At 39.9% G+C, this 10,443-nt stretch overlaps 1 protein-coding gene across 1 annotated transcript in view; it reads left to right on the top strand.

Moving 5' to 3' along the window:
* The first annotated feature begins 378 nt into the window (after window positions 1-378).
* The window catches only part of atp13a3 (ATPase 13A3), a 30,745-nt gene continuing 20,680 nt past the window's right edge, over window positions 379-10,443 (top strand). Inside the window, exon 1 of the mRNA XM_083888784.1 lies at window positions 379-472. The gene's annotated coding sequence lies outside the window, so the exon portion shown is untranslated. The remainder of the gene's footprint in view (window positions 473-10,443) is intronic.

Below are 10,443 nucleotides of genomic sequence, written 5' to 3'. Positions count from 1 at the left end.
CAACTCATGTTTGTCTATGAGTAGATGTACAAAGTGGCAGAAAATGTTTTTGCTTTAAACAAAAACTGTACTGACACTGATTAAGCAAAAGTATGTCAACATCAGGTGCCGTTTGAGCAGAAACAGTCAATAACAGGTGAAAGTGAACGAGTTTACTCGTATACAGCAGATGTAATATGGTCATACGTAAGTAATGGGCGCCATCCTCACGCCCGTGATTTCAGTTTATGTCACTTCCTGCCGTCAGGCAGCCAGTTCAGGCCAGTTCACTGCCGCTGTAGTACTCCGTCTGTCCCGCTGAGCTGTCAACACAGCAGATCTGTGCTCCGCCTGTCTGCCGCCGCCGCTGCGACAACATTTTTCAACCAAACTCAGTCCGTTTTCCGCTTCAGCGACGTTTTCCTTCAGATAACAGCGACTCACGTCTCACTATGATTCGAAGGTGATCTTAAGAGAGACCAGGTGGTTCTGGGTGAGTGTGTTTTTGGATGAATTATGCTCGCGGTTCGCCTTCATCGCTGTCATCATGACCCATGTGTTTGGTTGCTACCAAGCTGGGCTAAAGCTGTAATGTTAGCGTGTCTGTCTCTCCTGTGTGTACGTGTGTGTGCGCGCGCGCGCGCGCGTGTATGTGTGTGAATGAATGTGTGTAGACGTCAGCTGTCCGCCTTTCTGCGGTAAGAGTGGAAAAATCACACCGGACTGCGACTGAAACGGTCTGCAGTCTGACACACAGAGCCACCGCAACCACGGGAGACGCATGGACGTTGTTATTAAGCTAGCCATCGAATAGCACGCTAACAATGAAGCCTGGCTAACGTTAGCCAGTTAGCCGTCTTCCTGATGAAGAGCTAACCTGGCTTCCCGGGGCATGTAGCCGCTCACCTATAACCCAATTAAAGAATTACACGCTGGTCCAAAGCCGGTTAATGTAAATAAATAAAATAAGAGATGTGTGAGTAATGTACCGCACATTCAGCTAAGTATAAAGCATATATAGGCTATCTCCCCAGTGCTCTCCTAGCCAGGATAAGTTACAATAGCACGTCTTTCTCGGGCTAATTAAAGCCTTTAAAGGGTGATCAGTAGTGTGTGTGTAGTAATCATGTGACTGAAACATCACTTCAGCTTCTGCATTTTAACTGGGGAAATAGAGGAAACAGCAGACCAAAGGAGCAATGTGTGGACTGACAACAACACAATTCCTGGGACAATATATGTATCACTGATTCTTGGGAATTTGGCTAAAACAGATTTTAATTTTGAAAAATAAAAGTTACATAAAGTACAAAATCTGAAGGTATATCATTATAAGGTTGTGGCTGTTCAGCAATGTACCAGTGCAACCTCCTCATTTTGTATTGTATTGTATTTTTTTTTTTTTCATAAAATAGGCGTTTTTCAGTTATTATTTTGTTTTTGTCAACACCATTAGTCACAATATAAAGCAAATGATTTTTAATTTATTTGGTCTAATATGTATTTAGTGTTTTTAAATCATTATCTGTTAGACTAGGTCTTCAAAAAGAGAATGTATTCAAGTAATTTGTGAGTTTATTTTAAAATGTAAACCTTTTTAAATGTAAACCATAGGACACAAACAAATCACGTCACGTCATTGACCCTTTAGTCAAATTCCCAAGAATCAGTGATATACATATATTGTACCAGTCAACACATTGAGCCTTTGGTCTGCTGTAACCTCCGTTTCCCCAGTTAAACTGCAAATGCTGAAGTGTTGTTTCAGTTTTATCTGAGGACAACTGATTTTGCAGGCAGTGGGCCAGCATATAATTAAATAAAAATAAATATAAAATAAACCTATAAAGGAACATTACATATGTGCAAAGGACTCCCTGATTATGACGTTGATCCTTTTTATTCATGAATATCTTATTCATTTGCAACATAATTAGCACTTTTGTAAGTGGGACATGTTTTTGCCTAAGTTTCAAGAATCAGTGGTATAAATTTTATTTCAATAGTAGACTGGAAGCAGCCACGAAAAGCTGTTTATTACACACTTTTCTCACACACTTGTTTGGTGCTTTATAACACAAAGGTCTGAGGGCTTCTCCTTACTTTGTGTGTTCCGTATGAAAGAGTTGGACGCATATGTGCTCATCCACTAGAGACACAGGAAAAAGTGGGCCAAGGGGCATTTTGAGTTATGTACATATTCTGAAATTGTGATTTCTAAGCTTTTCAACAATGTCTAACTCATGGAAATCTGAACATATTTGAAGAAGATATGGCCATGTAGGTGCTTCTTAAACTGCTTTAGGGATAATTTTAGCCTCAAAGATTTACACCTTCTGGGAGCTAAGTGACAGTATCATCACATTTACAATATCCTGGTCTAGCCGTCAGTGACATCTGATATCTGTTAGCCCATCTGTAGTAGTTTGAACAATGGTTATCAGTAGCAGATCTCAGGACCCCGAGGGTTCTATGAAGGGGTCCCAGGTGGTCCCAAATTCAAATACAAAGTTTATGGTTTTAAGACCAACAATACTGTGATTTGAAGCATGCAGTTGCTTTTTCTAAATTTCAACTTGCATATTGTGTCACAAACTTGTGGCTGGTTTACTCGTGGCTGTAGATGTATTTGTTGCATGGAAATTCCTTTGGTTTTACTCATTAAACCCGGTGTCGGTCTAGTCTATGCAAGTGTACTCGGTCATACATTGAACCTCAGTCGTGACAGTTTCTCACCAGAAGTTCACCCCCATTTATATCCCCATGTAGTAAGTGTTGAACTTTACCTGTGAGTACTGGTAGATCTCTCTGCATAACCTTTCTGGTTGTCGTCATCTTTTCTGACAACAATGTCATGAAATGTTTGGGTGCTTAACTACATCCATATCATCATAAATATGGGCTGATGATGACATTTACATCGCCATAGTGTACCTCTGTGGACTTGTGGATGCCTAAAAAGAATAAATCTGACCTTACTGATATTCTCCTTTTGCTGTGAACATTATATTACTTTTGTGCCACACAAAAATGCAAATTTTACTCAAAATTTCTGATGAACTCATCCAAGTTACAAATAAAGTTGTACATCAATATTCGTAGATGTGTCTCACATGATTTTATTTTGGAAAACAATTGATGCGGTTAACCTTGAGCAAGTTAACTACTCATTTATGTCTTGCTAGCCTTTAACATAGAGGTTATATATTACACAGTCTTTGGTGTCTCAGATTTAATATATAATCTGATCAGGCTTAATAAAGAATAGGGGTGGGAAAAATAATAGATTCTTCGTTGCATCACGATTCTATCTAGAACGATTCCGAATCGATGCGGATAAGTTAATAATCGGAATTAAAAAAAAAAAAAAAAAGTACTTCGCCTGCTGCAACATTCTGTTCACTTCGCTCGCTGCAGAGCCAGGGTTTCCCCCAGTGTATTATAAGCCTAGTGGGCCGCCAGGCTTTGCGTTGCTTGTTTATTTATTTAAAATAGATTTTTTTTATACACCTCTGCTTTTTCTATACCGGGGAACAAAAGCGCACGTTCCCCCATGTAATCCGCGCAGCGCACGCTTGTCCAGGTGCCGATTGAAACCCAAGTCACACTATCAAGTGCGTCATTATTATGGTTACATCGTTCTTGTCAATAAAGATATTATATTTAGGGATGCACCGATAATTCGGCGGTCGAAACAGAGCGAGTTCACAGTGGAACAGCATCTGTTAAACGCTGGAAAGTCTCTGCGCAAAAGTGAAACTTGGCTGCGTGCGGCACAGATTATGAACTCCCCGCGACATTCACTTCACACCAGAGAGCATTCTCTCTCTTTGAGCAGTTAACTAAAGACATCAGCTCATCTGATGCATCTGTTATTCCCGTAATTGCAGCGTTAAATCGTCTTCTTTCACAAAGATTAAGACCACGGAGTGAAAAGGATGAAAGGTGCGCTCTGCTCTTCAGAGTCTGTCACCACTCAGTTTCACTCGGATCACCTGCACTTCATCGCGACTGTACTCCATCCTCGTCATAAAGATCATTGTTTTTATGTGGGGATAAAACACGTAGAGAAATGATCCAGTCTGCTTTAGATCAAATCAAAATCAAATGAGCGCTTGGAGATGCAGGAGCGACGAACGGCGCAGGAGAGGGAGAAGAGAACAGCGCAGGGGTGGTGCGCAGAAATAAAAGGGCTGTCTGCACCAGATGAGGGGGCACTACCATGCATCGAGATGCATCAGGATGCATCCAGATGCATCGATAATCGGTTTAGAATCGAATCGTTGACTTCTGAATCGTAATCGAATCGAATCGTGAGTTGCCAAGAGATTCCCCACCCCTAATAAAGAAGTTTTATAATTATAGTTTCTTTTCGTACACTATATGCAGTTATATCTAACTGACCAAAAAGCACCACTGTAGGACCTTTAGATTCTAAACACGTCTCTTCTCAGACAGTTTCTTTACTTGTTAACACCTGGCTTTTTCTTTAACCTCAGCCTTATTGTGTCATGTTTTTGGATGTAAATGATTGACAAGTAAAAATGTTTGCAGTTGGTTTATAGTTGAGCAAGGGCATTATACATGGCAAATACAAAAGAGCTCTTCAGTGTAACCCAGGTGGATGGTAATCCTGCAACTCTTGTTGGGAAGTTTTTCCAGGGCAATACCAGGAACTGCCCAAATCTTAAATCCACTGGCCATTGATGATGGGTAAAAATGGTGACATAACTGCAAAGCCTCTTAGGTCAGAAATTTTTAACAATATGGGCATGTCGGCATTTAAGTAGGGCTGTAACTAACAATTACGATTAATGGAGTAATTATTTGGTCCATAAAATGTCATGAATTTTGTTTTTTAAACTTCAAAATTATGTTTTCAAATGTTTTGTTTTGTCTACAAACCAAAAATATCCAGTCTTAATGATTTATTTGTTATAAAAGCAAATAAACTGGAAAATATTAAACTTAAGAAGCTACAAAAACAACAACAGGGAACTTGGATTTATTATAAAAACATTAAATTGATTAATCAATAAATCATTGTCCATACACTAATATATGTTGTTCTTACATGTCATAATACTATATAATAATATAATACGTTGATGCACTGCATGGATATATGGAAATATTCTTGACACTGGTAGTTGATAATGTATTTTACTATCTCCACATCTTTCCACTGAACATATATGCATATCACATTCTTTTTCTGTGAGTTTTCTTAAAATAGACATTATTATAGGTATTGTCACCCCTGAATTGGAATATGCATCATATTGCCAGATTCCTGCCAATACGCAGCCTTAACAGATATACATTGCACTTCTGGTTTGTAATTGCCTGGTAGATTTGTGTTCTTAGAAATCATTTACACCCAGAACATTGGAAAACCACTCCCAGGTTTCAAATCAAAGCAATCACTTAATAAAAATGTAAGCAGCGTTCTGGGTAAGCTTCTTCTTATCTAAGGACTGAAAGATATTATTGTAATAGTTTAGGTATAGCACCTGGTGCTTTTTATTGGTACCAGATATTAAAATGTGACTTCGACAGACCGCTGGCCATTGAATGGCCTGATGGTCGTCACTGGAAGAGTCATGTCCAACAGAACTAACCAACCCACCTTTTTTGAAAGCCAGCAAGAGCATTACGGCAAGTGTATGTTGCTGATGTCCACAAAAATACACCACGGTCCATCGACAAGGTGCAAGTGTTCCCGCATTCGGTGGCTGATGAGAGGTTCCAGAGAAAACTGGATGGGGCTTATTTGTGTCGTGTATAAAACAATGTCACAGCAGTTTTGTGCAGCCGTGATATGGTGTCCACGCTGAGAAGGTACTATGAAGTAATGGAAGTCAATTCGTGCTAGAACTCTATAATGGTAAAGTGCCATAACTGCATGGTTTGTGTTGGTGCTGCAGTCAAAGAGACAGTCGAATATTGATATCATTACAAGTTGACTATTTTGATAATTGATTAATTCGTTTGAGTGTTGTTTTTTTGCCCCGTTTAACAAAAAATCATTTAAACTGAATAAATCTGCTTTGTGGTTAAAACAAGACATTTGGTTTGGGAAACACCAGTCAGCATTTTTCAACATTTTATGACCAACAACTAATTGATTAATTTGTTATTTGGCTAATGTTTGGTTGAGAATATGATAATGTAAATAATTGTCTGTCCTGTCTAAATTGGAAGAGGCTTCCCCAGGCCAGGAAGCCCCACAAACACCCACTAATTGCTTTTGTTTACAATGGGAATAAATGCTCACTGTCATCACTGTATCAGGTCCGATTAGCGTCTGCACTGTTTTCTATCATGACGACATGATGCGAACCACTCAGTCAGCGAATCTACCCATTGCTGCTGAATTTGAGAATGGAACAGAAGTGAAAGATATGAATGTGTAACCACTGTGGCATAGTCCCATGCTTTTATTATACTTGTGTACTTACCTGTGTTGGGGCAAACAAGTTTACTTTTTAATGTGGTTTAGAAACTGACTTGCATTTCAAGATACTTTTAACTTTCTTAATTCATGTTGCATGTCTGTGTATCTACAGTGTATAGGAAACTTGCCCTTTTCACCTTTGAACTTCTCTGGGCCTTTGAGTCAGTGCCTCAAGAATTTTCACAGGGGATCTTTAAAACGCTAAATGTGATAGAAAGCCTGCCAGTGTTGTGTCAGAGTGGAGATGAGAAATACTCTGACATGGTAGAGGTCCTCCCTTCAGCCCAGCACTGTTTAGTATGGCTGCCCGAGAGCGGCATGATGGATAAACCGATCTTTCAAGTGCTGGTGTAGCAGTTTGCCTCCAACAAGACAAGGACAAGCCAGCGGCCCACATCTGTAGATTGGAGAACACTTGATGAAAATGGAAACGAATGTAAAATTTAACACATCGATGCAAACCTGAGAACAGAGTTGTAGAATTAGATGAACACTGTATTGCAGATGGACTGCACGCTGTCCATGGTTCCCAGGCCTTAATATCTTGACTGCTTCCCTGTAACAAGAGCGCTGACCACAGATATTAAAGCTTTATTTTCACACACTTTCACTTGAAACTAGGGATGGGACTTTTTTTTCGACAAAGTAATCTACAAACACATGCGCACCTAGACCAAAAAAAAAAGTTGAAATGTCACAAACACCTAAAGTTCATGACCAATGAGGTTGCTGTGCATGAAAAGGTGAATCTGCTGTCCAGGCTCCCTGCAGTCTCAGGTGATGGTGCGTGCGTTGAGGAGGACGAGTCACCAACCTGTTTTTGTGAATGGAATAGCTGGAGCGGGTTGTAAGGTAACTATGGAGCTTCGGCCGCTGTCTGTGGTGCTCAAACGCTGGTTTGCAGGATGAGTGTGTGGCCAGTCACCTGTAACGTTAGCCTACATGGTGACAACAGCAGTTTCAAGTGGCTGTGCGTTTGTGTGCGTGTCCGCAGTGCAATCGTGCTTGCGCTTATGTTTAGGGCGGGGTGGGGGGCACAACACAAGCGCTACACAAATGAAGACGGCATCTCACCAAGTCAAGATCCTGCATTCTGGTGGACACCTAACGAGCGCAGTTTCAAAAACCTGAGCTGTCTGGCGACACATCCATGCCAGCGGAGAGTTTTCTCTGCCGCAAGATTTTTTTTTTTGTCCCTCATTTTTATTATCACTGCCTTGACGGTCAATCATGGACATTACAGCCAAGTTTTTGAGCCCAAAATGAAGTAGTACAGTGTAGAATATTTTCCACCCGCGCATTAATGCTGTTGCTCCTGCTGTAAAAAAAAACCCGTTCAGTCACTATTTACTATGTTGACTTTTTGATTATATTGTCTACTAACTGGGGAACTAACTGTCATACTGGATGAGATGCTGCACAACAAATAGTTGCAGCTGAAAATGTGCTGTAACATGCTAGACGCACATCATCCAAAAATGCTCTGTCGCACTGGCCAGTTGAGAAGATCAATCGTCTCAAAGTATTTCATTGCAATTGCCCAGTTCCTTCAGCCAGTTCTTAACCAGGACATATAGGATTGTAATATAACTTTGAAATGAAATAAAGTGAAATATTCAATAAAATGAAAATAACAGAAACAGTTACATCAATGTATACATTTTTATTCCATGCCGGGTCATATATGTACCAATAACCCGTTTGAAGTATAATGTTTAAATCTCTTGCAAAGTGACGCATGAGTAGATGCTACTGTTAATCCAGAGCATGTGGTGTGACTTAAAGTAAAGTTCAGCACACCTTTTGATCTGTAAAATAATTTTTTCCCAGCACTTTCCTTCTAGTTTCTTGTCAGACTAGGCTTGATGCGTGCTGTTCTAGGGTTAGGCATTAATTCCAATATGATGCCTTACATCAAAGGGGCCTGTATATCCCACAGCTGCACACACTGACATGCAGAATTTAATAGTAGAGTGTAGGAGGAATTCCCTTTAAACACAATGGGGGATGCACCCCGGTGTGGTTTTGCAGATAGGAAAAGTGTTCGACTCTGACACTGCTTATTGTTAGTTTCCCACACACTAATAGCTCCTTACTGGATCTCCAGTCACAACTCCATCTCATTTAGCTAAGGCCTTTGTACTGGATATTGGATGCTATTACTATGGTGCACTGTAGTTCAGGCCTTCAGGTTCCAGCTAGTTTGTTGGTTTAGTTTCAGGGGCCCTTTGTATACAAGTATCTGGTCTTCAGAGGGTTGTCTTTGACATATACTCAGGACTGTCAGCCAATCAGGGTCTGCCCCATTCATAAACAAAATAAATGTGTGGTGGCTGTGGTATATGTTATATATTTATGAATGTGAAATACAATGTCATGTTTTCTCAGTAGGCAAGTAGTTAACAGAATTGTCCATTTAGTCACATTGTCTATAGTTGCCAACAATTGATAATCGGTAATCAAAAAACTTGATAGGTCCATGATGGTGAACAAAGCTCAATTATTATGATTCCCCATGGGTGGGAGGGGAAGTGATAAACAAAGCACATTGAGTGCAGAACACGATGGCAGCAAAACACTTTTTCCTCGAAATGTTTCCATGAATTATAGACTTTTGTCATAAGGTCATGGCTCATTGTTCATTTTTCCTTGTCTGTGTTGAACAGGACAACAATCAAAAGGAGACTATGTCTAGTCTTTTCTATTTTGCTTTGGTAAAAAAAGACAAATGTCTTTTCTGCTGTCATTTGATGAGATTAACATTTGAGTGAGGTCAACATAGGACTGACATATTTGCAAATTAAATTGAGGTTGAGGATAAATCTAGGTGCTATCATAATTAAATAACCTTTACACTTTTGAATTATTTAATAATTATAAGTTAAAACTAACAATAATCAAGAACAGGATCTAACAGGTTAACCCTAACCCGTCTGCTGTGGCGAACCCTTATGCAGGGGTGTCAAACTCATTTTCACTGAGGGACACATCAGCATAATGGTTGCCTTCAAATGGCCAAATGTAACTGTAAGACCGAATAAATTTAAACGCACCCTCAGAAAAAGACTGAAGCACGGGTGATTTCTTCAGCCACAATAAAGCTGGCTTTCACTCCCACTTGTTTTTAGGTTATGGCTGTTGTGAACACATTCTGCTGCGATCGCAGTTTGCCTTTTAATTCTTTGACAATTTGTTGTTTTCCTTCAAGGCTAACTTTGGCATACTTGGCTCCTTGTTTGGTGTCAAAATGCAGACATAGATCCTCCTCTTTGACGACCGACACCGCCTCATAGCACAAAAGACGTACCGGTTTTTCTCCTTGAAGCACAAACGTATTCGCCTTCCCATCTTTCTTGAAACTGCCTTCCATCTGCAGCAATCTTTCTCTTCATGGACATTTCGGGATCATTTGTGGATATTTCAATCTCAATTTCCTTCGTCGCATGATGCATATACAATGATACACTGCACTTTATGGGTAACACAATCACCATGCATTGTGGGAAATGTAGTTTATGGTCAACCCGCCTTAAAGCAGCAAAGACCTCACAGGAAACATAAAATGATGTGGCGGGCCACATCTGGCGCCTGGGCCTTGAGTTTGACACATGTGCCCTAAAGGAAGAAGCCATATCTATTAAAAGTGTTAAAAACTTTTCATTAATGTTTAGTTGTATTGTTGTGAAAGTGTTAAAGATAATCTAAATATACGTTGGCAAGATGTGAAAAACGAGTCCATAAATAATAAGTAATACCAACAGACATTTATACATGTATAATATGAATAATGGAAGTACTGGCACTTGTTTTTTTCCCACGTCAAGCACCGCTCAGAAAACTTTCAGTCCTTAACTCAAGTTACGTTGCCTTATTTTCCATGATAAATGGAACTGTGCTATGGTCACCTCACTGGCTTTTCTCACAGATAAACACATAGGTGATGTCACATTCTGTCACATGTGGTTGCTTGCCATCCACCGAGATTAGCTTGTTACACTTGCGGTTTC

Source organism: Microchirus variegatus, assembly GCF_963457635.1.
Source record: "Microchirus variegatus genome assembly, chromosome: 4".
In the NCBI taxonomy this organism is placed as follows: Eukaryota; Metazoa; Chordata; class Actinopteri; order Pleuronectiformes; family Soleidae; genus Microchirus; species Microchirus variegatus.
Note: the sequence above shows the minus strand (reverse complement) of the source record. Positions and strands in the feature narration are given on the sequence as shown.